This window comes from Camponotus vicinus, unplaced genomic scaffold (assembly GCF_025532165.1).
Source record: "Camponotus vicinus isolate PSW18456_S1 unplaced genomic scaffold, iyCamVici1.0 SCAF_11, whole genome shotgun sequence".
NCBI classification, from domain to species: Eukaryota; Metazoa; Arthropoda; class Insecta; order Hymenoptera; family Formicidae; genus Camponotus; species Camponotus vicinus.
Window position 1 is genome coordinate 5,144,687 of NW_028141947.1, and position 18,648 is coordinate 5,163,334.

At 27.1% G+C, this 18,648-nt stretch overlaps 1 long non-coding RNA gene and 1 pseudogene across 1 annotated transcript; one reads left to right on the forward strand and one right to left on the reverse strand.

Annotated features, from left to right (window-relative positions):
- The window catches only part of LOC145961840 (aminopeptidase N-like), a 141,754-nt pseudogene that overhangs the window by 47,922 nt on the left and 75,184 nt on the right, over window positions 1-18,648 (reverse strand).
- LOC145961635 (uncharacterized) lies at window positions 6,055-9,012 on the forward strand. The gene is made up of 5 exons (XR_014435665.1): window positions 6,055-6,267; window positions 6,363-6,604; window positions 7,317-7,535; window positions 8,249-8,437; window positions 8,703-9,012. It is a non-coding gene; the product is annotated as an uncharacterized LOC145961635 (long non-coding RNA).

Genomic DNA, 18,648 nt, shown 5'->3' on the forward strand with positions numbered 1-18,648 from the left:
AATTTAATTGTAACTTGAATTTAATTGTGACTTTGAAATTATTGAATTGAAATTTGACTTGAATTGAAATTGGTTATAACTTATTGTTAAATTATTGGATTAAAATTTTACTTTAATGGAAATTCGTTGTGATATGAATTATTAGATTGAAATTAATTAAAACGTAGATTATTGAATTAAAACTTTAAATAGTTTTTGCTTTCATATAAATTAAAAGTAACTTTTACTCGAATTAAAATTAAAATTAAATTTAATTTTTACTTAGATTATTAAATTAAAATTGGTTTGAATTAAATTGTTAATTTAAGGTTAGATTAGAATTAATTTTAATGTAAATTATTAAATTTAAATTTAATTTTTAATTTATTTAATTAAAAAATAAACTGACTTCGATTATAGAATAAAATTAATTTTGACTAGATTAAAATTAATTTTAATTTTGTGTAAATTTAAAATTCATTTTAAAAAATTATTAATTTTATTATTTATAAATTATGTTTATATATTAAAAATTAAGTTTTATAATTTAAGTTTTCTAAAATTATATAATCTTTAATTAAAATTAATTTATATATTTTTATAACAAGTATTTAAAAAATTATTACTATTTTTAATATTTATACATTTTTAATTAAAATTATTTAAATAATAATTATGCCTCGAAGAAAAATAATTCGATCAGTTGAAGAAGAAGAGGAATATCAACGTAGTAAACGAGAAAAAAGAGCAAAACAGCAGGCCGAGAAACGGAAAACAAAACGAATGTTGTCTAAAAAAGATTTTCAATCTTTATCAAATATTGAAATTTATTCAAATATGACTCAAACATCTTCTAATTTTTTAAAAAATATAGTAATAGATTTTAATCCTTCAACTTCACATGCAAAAGAAGTATATTCAGTAAATGAAACAATTACCACTGCATCTCAAAGAAATAATAATGATGCTATTCAAATAATTCAAAATGTTCATAACTCAACTATAAATACTTTATTAAATAACAATATTATTTCTTCAATACCTGGCACATCAAATGAGTTGATGAATTTAGATGAAAACAGAGTAGATTTAGAAAATTTAATTATTTCACATGAGAGAGAGAGAGAAGTACTATCACAAAATACTGTAATATATGATGATAAAACATTAAAAACAAAATTAATACTTTCTAATATATATGATAAAAATAGAAAAATAAAATGGATTGAAAAAACTCGAGCTTTAACAAAAGGATACATGGATATTAATACGTCTTACATTCAATTAGAAAATATTGTAGAACATTATATAGGAGAAATGTATATATGCTGCGAACATTGCGGTGCGAAACATTTCAATTCTGAAAAAGTAACTAATAAAGGTAATTCATTTAACGATTGCTGTAGTCATGGAACAGTTGAATTAAATCCTTTACCTCAACCGCCGCATGAACTTTTTGAATTATTTACTGAAAATCATCCCAAATCAAAACATTTTTACAATCGTATTCGTGGATATAATAATTCATTTTCATTTGCATCGTTTAATGCAAATTTAGTAGATTTTAGTGCGCAAAGACATGGACCTTATTGTTTCAAAATTCAAGGACAAATCTATTATCAAATTAATACCGCATTATATCCAGCATCTAACGAAATACCAAGTTATGGTCAACTCTTTATCGTGGATAATAATGAAGCGACAGAATGTCGATTACATCAAAATTCAAATCTTGATGAGGAAATTTTACATTCAATAGATAATATAATGCGTACGAATAATATTTTCGCACAATCTTATCGAATGATGCACGAAGAAATTCAAATGCAACAAATAACTGGAAATAATAATATACAAGAATTACAATTAGGATTTTTATCTAAAAAGGGCATCGATCGTGGCCGATACAATGTACAAAAAGTAAATGAAGTTGCAGCTATTTTTTCTACTACGGCAGATGGTGAAATTCCTGAAACTTATATAACAATTTTTAATAAAAGTACTAAAACATTAAAACAAGTCAGTACGATGGATCCAAATGTAGAACCATGGATTTATCCATTATTCTATCCATATGGTAATCAAGGATGGCATGATAATTTACAACGTAAGAATTGTAATAAACGAATAAGTAGAGCTGCCTATGTAAAATATCGCATAGCTATACGTGATAATTTTAATATTTTTATCATGGGAAGACGATTATTTCAGCAATGGCTTGTAGATAATTATATAAAAATTGAAAAAGACCGAATTAATTATTGCAAACAAAATCAAAAACAATTACGAGCTGAGACTTATCAAGGATTAATTGATTATTTGGCAAACGCCGGTAATAATAACAATGCACACATTGGAAAAATGATTATACTTCCATCAACATTTGTGGGTTCACCACGTAATATGTTGCAACATTATCAAGATGCGATGGCTATTGTTCGGAAATATGGAAAACCAGATATCTTCATTACTATGACTTGTAATCCAAATTGGCGCGAAATTAAAGAAAATTTACTTCCACATCAACAACCTGCAGATAGACCAGATATATGCGCTAGAGTATTTAATATAAAAAAGAATTATTTAATCGATATTATCGTTAGACAAAAACTTTTTGGTGAAGTTTTGGCATATGTTTATGTAATAGAATTTCAAAAACGTGGATTACCACATATACATTTGTTGATTACATTAAAACAGAATTGTAAGATATCAAATTCTGAAATAGTTGATAAATTTATTTCTGCAGAAATTCCTGATCCTAATGAAAATGAAAGTTTACATAATATTGTAATGAAACATATGATTCATGGACCATGTGGAGATTGGTGTTTAATAAACAATAAATGTTCGAAACATTTTCCAAAACCATTTCGACCTGAGACGACTATGGATGAAGATGGTTACCCGCACTATCGTCGAAGAAATAATGGATTACTGTACGAAAGACCTGGACGATACGTTGTTAATAATCGATATGTTGTTCCATTTAATCCAACGCTTTTACTTTTATTCAATAGCCATATTAATGTTGAAATAGTTTCGAGTATACGGTCAGTAAAATATTTATATAAATATATTTATAAAGGTCATGATGCAGCATCTATAGTTATTGGAGAAAATATAGATAAAACTATAAATCATGATGAAATTCAAGATTTTATTGAAGCTCGGTATGTCGGGCCTGTAGAAGCATGTTGGCGCATTTTAAGTAAACCTTTGCAAGAAAAAAGTCACGCTATATTTCGTTTACCGGTTCATTTACCAAATGAACATAATGTAATAATCGATGATAATATTAATAATGATGCTATAAGATCTGCTGTAGAACGAGTAACAATGTTGTTAGATTATTTTGAGTTAAATGCTCGAGATGAAGAAGCGAAACAATATTTATATAGTGATATTCCATCTCATTATGTATTTAAAAAAGTTACAATTAACGGCAGAACTATTAATCGCTGGGAAAAACGTCAAAGATATTTTAATTGTATCGGTCGTATGTATTCCATTAGTCCGTCTCAGCTAGAGTTGTTTCATTTACGTATACTTTTACTACATGTTAAAGGGGCTAACGAATTTTCAAGAATTAAGAACAGTTAATAACGAGGTACATCAAACTTTTACCGACGCATGTTTAGCATTAGGACTCATAGAAGATGATGAAGAATGGTATCGTGCAATGAATGAAGCAAAAGTTTGGATGATGCCAAAACGACTTCGTAATTTGTTCGTACGAATTTTGATTCATTGCCAACCAGTTCATCCGAAAAAATTATGGGATGAGTTTAAAAAAGATATGTCGGAAGATTATACAAGACGATTTGGACCTATAATAGGAATAAAGAAAGCTTATACTTATATTATTAATTTGCTTCAAATGGAAGGATCAAATGTTGCTAATTTTCCTGAAATGGAACAAGAAATAGAGAAACAAGAAACAAACGACGAAGAAATGATTGAAGAGGATACATCGATAGGCATGCGACAATATGAACAATTAAACAAAGAACAAAAAGAAATTGTTGATACTATTTTAATAGCAACAAGTAATAATAGTGATAACTGTTTTTACATTGATGGTCCAGGTGGATCTGGTAAAACTTTCATTTATACAACCTTGTATTATCTACTTAAAAGTAGAGGAAAAATAATTAATACAATGGCATTTACCGGTATTGCTGCAACATTACTTCCAAATGGGAAAACAATACACAAAGTTTTTGGATTACCTGTACCTTTTTTTGCCGATTCTACATCAAACATTAAAGTACAATCTAAAGAAGCTGAAAATTTAAAACTTGTAGATATTTTTAATATAGACGAAGCTCCTATGGCACCACGCTATATATTAGAAATAATAGATCGAACGTTACGCGATATAATACAAAATAATTTATATTTTGGTGGTAAAATCGTTCTTCTTGGTGAAGATTTTAGACAATTATTACCTATAAAAGAAAGAGCTACGCGTTGTGAAATTATAAATTTATCGATAAAATTTAGTACTCTATGGAAACAATTTAAAATATTTTCATTAACACAAAATATGAGAACTTTACCACAGGAAAAAGAATTTGCACAATTTTTAATAAACTTAGGTAATGGTTCTTTAAATGATTACTCAGATAATGTTCATATTCCAGAAAAATGTATAGCAAACGCAGATTTGGATATGGTTAAAGACATGTACGGAGACATTATAAAACGTAAACAATATAAAACTATGACTAATTACGTTATATTATCTGCAAGAAATGTCGATGTTGATGAAATAAATGAAAAAGTAGTAAGTTTATTGGATAAAACGATAGAAAGAGTTTATACAAGTATAGATACTCCTGAAACGACTGGAGATAATAAAGATATTTATGAAATAATTCCGATAGAATATCTTAACTCTTTAAATCCAACGTGTCTTCCATCTCATGAATTACGCTTAAGAAAATACACTATTGTTATGCTTATTAGAAATCTTAGCATCAATGAAGGTTTATGCAATGGTACTAGATTATTAGTTTTAGATTTAGATAATAATTTATTGCGTTGTGAAATTTTAACAGGTAATAAAACTGGAGAAATTGTCTTCATTAATCGTATTACTTTGTATTGCGAAAATGTATACCCATTTACTTTTAAAAGAAGACAATTTCCAGTGAAATTGGCATTTGCTATGACTATAAATAAATCACAAGGACAAACTTTCGATAAAATTGCGATAGATCTTCGAAAAGATGTTTTTAGTCATGGACACCTATATGTCGCATTTTCACGAGTTCGCTCTTGGGAATCGTTGAAAGTTTATTTAAGGGATGATAATCTGTCTAAAAAAATAAAAAATTATGTTTATAAGGAAATATTTGATTAATAAAATGTTATAAACAAATGATTGATGTATAATTATGTTATAATAATGTAAAAAATGACAAGGTAAAAGCAAATTGAACGAATTTTTGTCTCAAATGCTTGATTTAATTAAAGATTAAAGATTATCGATGGTTATTATTGTTTGTTTTATATTATTTTAATTAAAATTATTAATATTTACTTATACTTTTAAAATTAAAAGAAAATATCTTATAACATAAATTATAATTTTCATCTTAATACACATAATCTGCTGCCAAAGTTAATTTTTATAAATATTTTAAATTTTCTAAATATGTTAATTTTTATAGATATTAGTATTTTAAAACTAAATTAAACAATTAATAATTTAAACAATGAATTTTTATCCAAAAGTATTAATCAAAGTTAGAATATTATTAATTAAAACATTATTTTAATTTTATAACATGTTAATATTTTAAAACTTAATTTAATAAATTAACGTTTTAATCAGTTGATAAATGTCAAAATTTAAAGAAATATTAATTTGGTAATTGAATTTTAAAATAATAATATGTTGTAAATAATATATTATAATACTTTAAAATTAATTGAAATTAATTAATATTTTTTGACAGAGTAAATCAGTTAAATTCTTAAGAATGTTCATGGAATGCGCGCGCGTTAGCGCGCGCTGCGTGCTAGTCCTCTATAAAAAAAGTCATGTAGACGTGAGAAGTTTGCGTTTCGAGTCGATATGTATCGCCTGTATTGTTGCCTTTTTACCGCGTATGTGATTGGCGGTCGATGCTTTCGTGAGAGAGAGGTGTGAATGTAATCGCTGAAAGTTCGGTGACAGTTTAATGACATTTCGTGAGCGGGGTTATTATAATATTAAATATCGAGAGAGAGGATCCGGCATTCTAATTAATATAAGTCGACGCGTCATAAAATATAAAAGTATATTGCTTGCAACATTTTACTGTCAAGCAGATGTCGGCTTGCAAATCCTTTCAATTTCTGCTACGTTTTTAATATTATAATACATATTTCAGGTTATTAAGAAGAAAGAATTAATAACAACAAAAAATAAAGAAATAGAAATAGAATAAAAAGGAAGATAAAGAAAAGATTTTTATCGAGAAGAAAAAGGAGCTAAGAGAGAAAGAAAGAGCTAGAGAGAGAGAGAGAGAGAGAGAGAGAGAGAGAGAGAGAGAGAGAGAGAGAGAGAGAGAGAGAGAGAGAGAGAGAGAGAGAAGATACATAACAGATAAAGAGAAGATCCACTGACAAAAAAGTATGTATACGGCACTGACTTGATTATTAAAGTAGTATTAATATTCGAAGACGAGCGATAAATTAATCTTTTCCATATTTCAAAAGTATATTGTTTGTACAACATTTTGCTGCGAAGCAGATGTCGGCTTGCACACTTTTTCAATTTTTGCCTCGTCTTGAAATATTGAATACCGACAATAGTCGCCGCGCAATTAATACGGCGCTGATTTTATTATTAAAGGAGTATTAATAAAAGGCTAGCGATAAATTAATTATAGATAAAAAAGCTATAAAGCATTTAAAGCATTTGAATTTCACGTATAACCCGCTGTATAAATCGCGCGGCGACATTGGTCAGTATTTAATAATTAAATACGTGGCAGAAATTAAAAGAGTGTGTAAGTCGACATCTGCTTGACAGTAAAATGTTGTCCAAACGATATACATTTGAAAAATGCAAAAGATGAATTTATCGCTCGCCTTTAAATATTAATACTTTTTTAATAATTCTTTAAATATTGAACACCGACAATTGTCGCCGTGTGGTTTATACGGCGCTGACTTGACGATTAAAGAAGTATTAATATTTAATGGCGAGCAATAAATTAATCGTTTTCATATTTAAAAATTGTATTGTTTGGACAACATTTTGCTGCCAAGCAGATGTCTTCCTGCAAATTCTTAATATTATATTATTAATAAATAAATAATAAATAAATAATATATTTCAGGTTATAAATAGTTAAAAAATAAGAAGAAACAATTAATAACAACAAAAAATAAAGGAATAGAAATAGAATAAAAAGAAGATAAAGAGAAGATTTTTATCGAGAAGAAAAAGGAGCTAAGAGAGAAAGAAAGAGCTAGAGAGAGAGAGAGAGTGAGAGAGAGAGAGAGAGAGAGAGAGAGAAGATACATAACAGATAAAGAGAAGATCCACTGACAAAAAAGTATGTATACGGCACTGACTTGATTATTAAAGTAGTATTAATATTCGAAGACGAGCGATAAATTAATCTTTTCCATATTTCAAAAGTATATTGTTTGTACAACATTTTGCTGCGAAGCAGATGTCGGCTTGCACACTTTTTCAATTTTTGCCTCGTCTTGAAATATTGAATACCGACAATAGTCGCCGCGCAATTAATACGGCGCTGATTTTATTATTAAAGGAGTATTAATAAAAGGCTAGCGATAAATTAATTATAGATAAAAAAGCTATAAAGCATTTAAAGCATTTGAAGTTTACGTAAAGTTCATGTATAAACCGCGCGGCGACATTGGTCAGTATTTAATAATTAAATACGTGGCAGAAATTAAAAGACTGTGCAAGCCGACATCTGCTTGGCAGCAAAATGTTGTCCAAATGATATACATTTAAAAAATGTAAAATATTAATTTATCGCTCGCCTTTAAATATTAATACTCTTTTAATAATTCTTTAAATATTGAACACCGACAATTGTTGCCGCGTGTGGTTTATACAGCGCTGACTTGACGATTAAAGGAGTATTAATATTTAATGGCGAGCGAGATAAAGTAATCTTTTTCATATTTAAAAATTATATTGTTTGGACAACATTTTGCTGCCAAGCAGATGTCTTCCTGCAAATTCTTAATATTATTATTAATAAAGAAATAATAAATAAATAATATATTTCAGGTTATAAATAGTTAAAAAATAAGAAGAAACAATTAAAAACAACAAAAAATAAAAAAAGAGAAATAGAATAAAGAAGAAAATAAAGAAAAGATTTTCATCGAGAAAAAAAGGGGCAAAGAGAGGGAGAGAAAGATATAGAGAAAGTGAGAAGATACATAACCGATAGAGAGAAAATACACAGATAAAAAAGTATGTTATTGACTTGATTATTAAAGCAGTACTAATATTTAAAATTGAGCGATAAATTAATCTTTTCTATATTTCAAAAGTATATATATATATATATAATTACATATATATATTTATTATATACACATATATATTTATATATATTATATATATATATTATTACATATGTATATATATTATAAGTATTCATTTACGCATTGTACGTATAAATATGTATCACTTTATTTTATTATACAAAATCTAATAAATAAATAATTTATTACAGCTAATAGAAAAGCCTAAAGAAGAGGGGTTAAAAACAATTAAAAGAAAAAAAATAAGAAAGAGAAATAAAAAAGATATAGAAAAAAGAAGATTTTCATCAAGAGAAGAAGATAGAGAGTGGGAGATTGAGTTAGAAGGGGGGGGGGAGAGAGAGAGAGAGAGAGAGAGAGAGAGACAAGATATAAAGAAAAGAATAAATATCCTTTATTTATATCTTTTTTTATACCAAATTTTTTATACCAAAATTCATATAGTTTGTTTCAAATAATTATTTAAATTTTATATATGTATAAAAATGTATTATTCTGCTTTTATATATATTACATTTATCAATATATATATTATCAAATTTAAGTTTATTTAGATTCAGTTAAAAATAAAGTTTTTTTAATTTTCTGTTATTATACTAAAATCGATTTTAATATTATTAAATTACAATTAACTTAATAATTTAATTGTTGGATTAATTACAATTGATTCTAATTTAAATTTTTAGATTAAAATTTATTTTATTATAAATTATTATATTAAAGTTTTAATTTTAAATTATATTGAAATTAGTTGTGATTAAATTTATTGTTAAATTAATTAGTTTTGATTGTTATAATTATTTAATTAAAATTAATTTAAATTATAAACAATTAGATTTAAAAATTTTTAAATTAAATTAAATTAAAAAATTGAAAAATATAAAAGTAAAAAAATAAATTAAAAAATAATAAAAAGTAAATAAAATAAAAATATTAAGATTAAAATTTAAAAAAAATTATAAAACTAGATGTAATTAAAATTGTTTGGTTGAAATTAAATTAATTTTTATTTTTACCAAAATTGAATTTTATTTGATATAAAATTGAATGGCGATTTGACATTACTTGAATTGAAGTTGGTTGTGACTTGGATTATTGGACTGAAATTAATTGTAATTTGGATTATTAGATTGAAAATAAACTTGAATTGAAATTGGTTGTGAGTAGTTATTGATTTGAAATTATTATTGAATTGAAATTTGACTTGTGAATTGAAATTGGTTGTTACTTGGATTGTTGGACTGAAATGAATTGAAATTTGATTTGTGAATTGAAATTGGTTGTTACTTTGATTGTTGACTGAAATTGATGATTTGAATTATTAGCGATTGAAATTTGATTGAATTAAAATTAATTGTGATTTGGATTAGTGGATTAAAATTGATTTTGAGGCTTGGATTGTTGGATTGAAGTTTGACTTAAATTGAAATTGATTATGATTTGGATTGTTAATTTGAAATTGATTGTGATTTGGATTTTTTATTAGATTAAAATTTGACTTAAATTGATGTTAGTTTTAACTTGATTCAAATTAGTTGTGATTTAAATTATTAAATTAAAATTAGCTTTTATTTAAATCGTTTTTATTTACATCTAGATTAAAAGTAATTTTTACTTCGATTAATATTAATTTTAACTTATTATTAAATTATTAAATTAAAATTAATTTTAATTAAATTATTAGTTTAAAGTTAGTTTCGATTCAAATTAATTAATTAAAATTATGTTTTAATTTGAATTAATTTTACTTTAAATTGTTGAATTAAAAATAATTTTTATTAAAATTATAAGATTAAAATTTTTTTTTATTTTCAAATTAATATTAAATTAAATTAATTATACTAATTTAATTAATTTTAAACTGAAATAAATAAAAACTGATAAAGTATTATTATAATAATTATTATTATTTAATTATTATTTATTGATACAAAAATTAAAATTGATTTTAATATGAAAATTGACATTGGTTTTCTCTTAAATTAAAGTTGGCTCTAATTTGAACTAAAATTGACTTTGGCTTGATGTTGAATTGAAATTGACTTTGATTTAGATTATTTAATTATTTTATTAAACTAATAATTAATTATGCCTCGAAGAAAAGTAGTTCGAACTGTTGAAGAAGAAGAAGAATTCCAGTGTAATAAACGAGAAAGAAAAGCAAAATCTCAAATGGAAAGACGGAAAATGAAACGAATGATAACTAAAAAAGATTGTCAATCTTTATCAAATAGCAGTGAGATTTGTCCAAATATAGCGCAAACTTTAACAAGCTTCTCGAGAAATATAGTAATAGATCATGTTGTTTCACAATCGGTTAATTCACCTATGAAAGTATTATCTCCAACGAATAATGTTAATGTTAACGATGATACTGATATAATTAGAAATGTTCACAATTCAACTACAGAAACTTTATTAAATAACAATATTACTTTCTCTATACCTAGCACATCAAATAGTACACACAATATAGTTGATAAAAGTAAAGTTGTAAATCGTATTGCACAATGTCGAGCTTTAAAAAAACGATATGTTAATATTAATACGTTTTCTACTACTCAACTACAAAATATTATAGAGTATTACATAGGAGAAATGAATATATGTTGTGAACATTGTGGTGCAAAACATTTTAATTCTGAAAAAGTAGCTAATAAGGGTAATTCATTTAACGATTGTTGCAGCCATGGTTCTGTTAAGTTAGATTCTTTACCACAACCTCCGTATGAACTTCATGAATTATTTATTGGAAATCATCAAAAATCAAGTCATTTTTATAATCATATTCGTGGTTACAATAATACATTTTCATTTGCGTCATTTAATGCAAACTTAGCAGATTTTAGTGCGCAAAGACGTGGACCTTAATGTTTTAAAATTCAAGGACAAATTTATTATCAAATTAATACTGCGTTATATCCCTCATCTAACGAAATGCCAAGTTATGGTCAACTTTTTATCGTGGATAATAATGAAGCAACAGAATGTGGATTACATCGAAATTCGAATCTTGATAAAGAAATTTTACATATAATAGATAATATAATGCATACGAATAATATTTTTGCACAATCTTACCGAATGATGCATGAAGAAATTGAACAAATCACTGAAAATAATAGTATACGTGAATTACAATTGGGATTTTTGACAAAAAAAGGCATTGATCGTGACCGATACAATGTGCAAAGAGTAAATGAAGTTGCAGCTGTTTTTTCTACTACAGCAGATGGTGAAATTTCGGAAACTTATGTAACAATATATAATAAAAATAAGAAAACGTTACAACAAGTCAGTACAATGAATCCAAATGTAGAACCATGGATTTATCCATTATTCTATCCATATGGTAATCAAGGATGGCATGATAATTTACAACGTAAGAATTGTAATAAACGAGTAAGTAGAGCTGCATATGTAAAATATCACATAGCTATACGTGATAATTTTAATATTTTTATTATGGGAAGACGATTATTTCAACAATGGCTTGTAGATAGTTATATAAAAATTGAAAAGGATCGAATCAATTATTGTAAACAGAATCAAAAACAATTACGAGCTGAGACTTATCAAGGATTAATTGATTATTTAGCAAACACCGCCAATAATAACAATGCTCATATTGGAAAAATGATTATACTTCCATCGACATTTGTGGGTTCATCGCGTAATATGTTGCAACATTATCAAGATGCAATGGCTATTGTTCGGAAATATGGAAAACCAGATATCTTTGTTACTATGACTTGTAATCCAAATTGGCGCGAAATTAAAGAAAATTTACTTCCAAATCAACAACCTGCAGATAGGCCAGATATATGTGCTCGGGTATTTAATATAAAAAAGGATTATTTAATCGATATTATTGTTAGACAAAAATTTTTTGGTGAAGTTTTAGCATACGTTTACGTAATAGAATTTCAAAAACGTGGATTACCACATATACATTTATTGATTACATTAAAACAGAATTGTAAGATATCAAATTCTGAAATAGTTGATAAATTTATTTCTGCAGAAATTCCTGATCTTAATGAAAATGAAAGTTTACATAATGTTGTAATGAAACATATGATTCATGGACCATGTGGAAATTGGTGTTTGATAAATGATAAATGTTCGAAACATTTTCCAAAACCATTTCGACCTGAGACGACTATGGATGAAGATGGTTACCCGCACTATCGTCGAAGAAATAATGGATTACTGTACGAAAGACCTGGACGATACGTTGTTGATAATCGATATGTTGTTCCATTTAATCCAACGCTTTTACTTTTATTCAATAGCCATATTAATGTTGAAATAGTTTCGAGTATACGGTCAGTAAAATATTTATATAAATATATTTATAAAGGTCATGATGCAGCATCTATAGTTATTGGAGAAAATATAGATAAAACTATAAATCATGATGAAATTCAAGATTTTATTGAAGCTCGGTATGTCGGGCCTGTAGAAGCATGTTGGCGCATTTTAAGTAAACCTTTGCAAGAAAAAAGTCACGCTATATTTCGTTTACCGGTTCATTTACCAAATGAACATAATGTAATAATCGATGATAATATTAATAATGATGCTATAAGATCTGCTGTAGAACGAGTAACAATGTTGTTAGATTATTTTGAATTAAATGTTCGAGATGAAGAAGCAAAACAATATTTATACAGTGATATTCCATGTCATTATGTATTTAAAAAAATAAAAATTAATGGCAGAATTATTAATCGCTGGGAGAAACGTCAAAGATATTTTAATTGTATTGGTCGTATGTATTCCGTCAGCCCGTCTCAGATAGAATTGTTTCATTTACGTATACTTTTATTACATGTTAGAGGAGCTACAAGTTTTCAAGAATTAAGAACAGTTAATAACGAAATACATCAAACTTTCATTGCCGCATGTTTAGCATTAGGACTCATAGAAGATGATGAGGAATGGTATCATGCAATGAATGAAGCAAAAATTTGGATGATGCCAAGACGACTTCGTAATTTATTTGTACGAATTTTGATTCATTGCCAACCAGTTCATCCAAAAAAATTATGGGATAAGTTTAAAATAGATATGTCGGAAGATTATGCAAGACGATTTGGACCTATAATAGGAATAAAGAAAGTTTATAATTATATTACTAATGTGCTTCAAATGGAAGGTTCGAATATTGCTAATTTTCCTGAATTAGAACAAGAAATTATTGAACAAGAAATAAATAATGAAGAACAAATTGAGGAAGATACATCAATAGGTATGCAACAATATGAACAATTAAATATAGAACAAAAAGAAATTGTTGATACTATTTTAGAAGCAACAATAACAAATAACAATAACAATAATTATTTTTATATCGATGGTCCAGGTGGTTCTGGTAAAACTTTCATTTATACAACCTTATATTACTTACTTAAAAATAGAAAAAAAATAGTTAGTACGATGGCATTTACCGATATTGCTGCAACATTACTTCCAAATGGAAGAACAATACACAAAGTTTTTGGGTTACCTGTTCCTCTTTTTGCTGATTCTACATCAAATATTAAAATTCAATCTAAAGAGGCTGAAAAGTTAAAACTTGTAGATGTTTTTATTATAGACGAAGCTCCTATGGCACCTCGTTATGTATTAGAAATAATGGATCGAACATTACGTGATATAATGCAAAATGATTTATATTTTGGTGGTAAAATTGTTCTTCTTGGTGGAGATTTTAGACAATTATTACCTGTAAAAGAAAAGGCTACGCGTTGTGAAATTATAAATTTATCGATAAAATTTAGTATTTTATGGAAACAATTTAAAATATTTTCATTGACACAAAATATGAGAACTTTACCACAGGAAAAAGAATTTACACAATTTTTATTAAATTTAGGTAATGGTTCTTTAAATGACCATTCAGATAATATTCATATTCCAGAAAAATGTGTAGCAAACGCAAATTCGGATATGGTTAAAGATATGTACGGAGATATTATAAAACGTAAACAATATATAATTATGATTAATTATGTTATATTATCTTCAAGGAATGTTGATGTTGATGAAATAAACGAATAGGTAGTAAATTTATTGGACGAAACGACAGAGAGAGTTTATACAAGTATAGATACTCTTGAAACGACTGGAGATAATCAAGATATACATGAAATAATTCCAATAGAATATCTCAATTCTTTAAATCCATTGTGTCTTCTACCTTATAAATTACGTTTAAGAAAATACACTATTGTCATGCTTATTAGAAATCTTAGTATTAATGAAGGTTTATGTAATGGTACAAGATTACTGATTTTAGATTTAGATAATAATTTATTGCGTTGTGAAATTTTAACAGGCAATAAAATTGGAGAAATTGTCTTTATTAATCGTATCACTTTGTATTGCGAAAATATATATCCATTTACATTCAGAAGAAGACAATTTCCAGTGAAATTAGCATTTGCTATTACCATAAATAAATCACAAGGACAGACTTTCGATAAAATTGCAATAGATCTTCGAAAAGATATTTTCAGTCATGGACAACTGTATGTCGCATTTTCACGAGTTCGTTCTTGGGATTCGTTAAAAATTTATTTAAAAGATGATAATGTGACTAGAAAAATAAAAAACTATGTTTATAAAGAAATACTAGATTAATGAAAGATAACAAATAAATATATGACATATGATTATGTTATAATATAATAATATGATTATGTTTATAATATAAATATATAATATAATATAAATATGATTATGTTTATAATATAATAATAAAAAATGATAAAACAAACAAAAATTTAAAAGATTGTTATTTTAAATATTTAATTTAATTAAAAATTATTATTTAATTAAAGATTAATAATTAAATTATTTTAATTAAAGATTAGAAATTATTTTGTTATTTTAATCGTATTTGAAATGAAAGTGAAAACTAACTAAACAATTTTAATTTTTTCCTTATAGCCTATATTTATATTGTATTATATATATTTAATTTTTTTAAATTGAAGAATAATATTTGTACCATTTTATTAAATTTTAAAATTATTATAAAAAGTACACATTTAATACATTTTAAAGTATTTTAATTATAAATAAAGATTTTTATTTTAATTAATAAAATACATTAAAAGAACATTAAGAACATTAAGAGAACATTAAGAGAAATTATGCTTAATTGAATTTCAAAATTATATAATTATTTAAATAAATTAAAATATAATCGCGACTGTAAAAATTAAATGAAATTAATAATATAATATATATAATGTATATACAGGGCGATCCTGAAAAATGTTATGTCTTTAAAATGACGTATTCCTGACACCATTCTAAGACAATTTTTCCTTTACCAAAATTTGATTTGAAGCGTAGTTTTTGAATTATGAGCAAAAATAGTTAGTAAATCACGCGTCGGGTACAGAAGGCAGGCAGGAGCGGCGCGGCGTGCCGCGAGCGCGGGCGCAGCTGACCGCCCGACGGGTGATTATCACCGCATGAGTCGCTAACTATTTTATCTTATAACATAAAATTATGCTTTAAATAAAATTTTGGTAAAGAAGAAAATGTCTTAGAATTACGTCAGAAATACGTGTTCCTTAAAAAAACGTTATTTTAATAATGAAAAGTTGTTCCGGATCGCCGGCCGTCCGACGTTGCAATCAGCTGATTGCTACACGCGATGTGTGTATGGCGGAGTGTGTGCGTAAGAGAGAGAGAGAAAGAGAAAGAGAGAGGGAGGGTAGGAGGGACAGACATTCATACACACGCATGCACTTTTTTCTCGCTCTCTTTCTCTCTTTTACGCAACACTCATACACTCTCTCATTCAGTCTCTCACTCACACTCTCTCGGTCACTCACTCACTCACTCACCTGCTTACTCACTTGCTCACTCACCTTGTAGCAGCGTAGCGAATCTTCATGCTATGTATTGTTGTTATCTGCTGCACGGTTATGATTGCTAGAGATGCGCGACACATCGAAATTTTTTCGATTATTAATCTCACACTCGATTGACACAATACAGATTACACGATAACGAGTTTACTGTTTATTCACTAACTATTGATTTATCGATACCAAAAATTACTTTCAAAGAAACGCGAATGCAAACAACACATGACTCGACGCGAAGTGACGGACCGCGGAGACTGCGCGACCACAAGAGTTATGTTGCCATAAACGCGACACGCGACATCTAACAAACGACTTGCGCGTGGCGCGTGATTGACGCGAGATAAGACGAACGATCGGCTAAAACCTTCGCATTGCGAATGCGGTAGAAAACATGAAACGTATAATGACATACTTAAAAAATTAATTATTTATTATAAATAATAACTATTTCTAATTATAATAAATAATTATTATTTACTCAATCACGCGCCACGCGCAAGTCGTTTGTTAGATGTCGCGTGTTGCGTTTCTGGCAACATAACTCTTGTGGTCGCGCAGTCTCCGCGGTCCGTCGCTTCGCGTCGAGTCATGTGTTGTTTGCATTCGCGTTTCTTTGAAAGTAATTTTTGGTATCGATAAATCAATAGTGAGTGAATAAACGGTAAACTCGTTATCGTGTAATCTGTATTGTGTCAATCGAATGTGAGATTAATAATCGAAAAAATTTCGATGTGTCGCGCATCTCTAGCAATCATAACCGTGCAGCAGATAACAACAATACATAGCATGAAGATTCGCTACGCTGCTACAAGGTGAGTGAGCAAGTGAGTAAGCAGGTGAGTGAGTGAGTGAGTGACCGAGAGAGTGTGAGTGAGAGACTGAATGAGAGAGTGTATGAGTGTTGCGTAAAAGAGAGAAAGAGAGCGAGAAAAAAGTGCGTGCGTGTGTATGAATGTCTGTCCCTCCTACCCTCCCTCTCTCTCTCTCTTTCTCTCTCTCTCTTACGCACACACTCCGCCATACACACATCGCGTGTAGCAATCAGCTGATTGCAACGTCGGACGGCCGGCGATCCAGAACAACTTTTCATTATTAAAATAACGTTTTTTTAAGGAACACGTATTTCTGACGTAATTCTAAGACATTTTCTTCTTTACCAAAATTTTATTTAAAGCATAATTTTATGTTATAAGATAAAATAGTTAGCGACTCATGCGGTGATAATCACCCGTCGGGCGGTCAGCTGCGCCCGCGCTCGCGGCACGCCGCGCCACTCCTGCCTGCCTTCTGTACCCGACGCGTGATTTACTAACTATTTTTGCTCATAATTCAAAAACTACGCTTCAAATCAAATTTTGGTAAAGGAAAAATTGTCTTAGAATGGTGTCAGGAATACGTCATTTTAAAGACATAACGTTTTTCAGGATCGCCCTGTATATGTATATATCATATATATTTAAATTATTAATTATTTTTTTAGAAATTTGATTGAACTTGATTGTTTCTCAGATGTATCGGTACTTGGTCTCTTCAATATTGCTTTCGTCGCCTTTAAACTTTCTGCTAATGATAATCTTCGTTTCTCCTTTATTAATTTTATTTTTTCTATATTATCAACTTCAATATAGAATAAATCATCTGTAATACAAAAAAATTAATTTACGTCAAAGATAAATAAGACAAAGGGAAATGAAAATATAAATAGACGTTATTTAATTTTATAAGAATTAAATAATTAGTAAATTCAAAACTTTAATATCTATTAAATTGTATATAAAATAATATTAATTTTTATATTTTAAAAATTTAATTTTAATATATTAAATTTTGTGTAAAGACTTTAAGAAATTAATATATAGAAATATTAATATAATAAATTTTTAAAAAATATTAAATATAAAAAAATATTAAATTAATATATAGAAATTAATATATAGTACTTTGTTAATTGAAATTTTATAATAACATACTTGTTGTTTTTACATAACCCTTTATCTCTACATATTCTCCCTTTTCAAAATAAGAATATTGTTCGTAATCAATAATTTGTACTTATAATTTATATAATCCATCTGTTATAGATCCGCATCCATAACTTTTATAAGAATTATTAAGAACGTTAAAATTTGTTTTAATATATCCACATATTGCTATAAATTAATAAAATTTTTATTAAAATTAAAATTAAAATTTAGATTTAGATTATTAATATACAGGGTGACCCATTTTAACTTAGGCAGCCAAA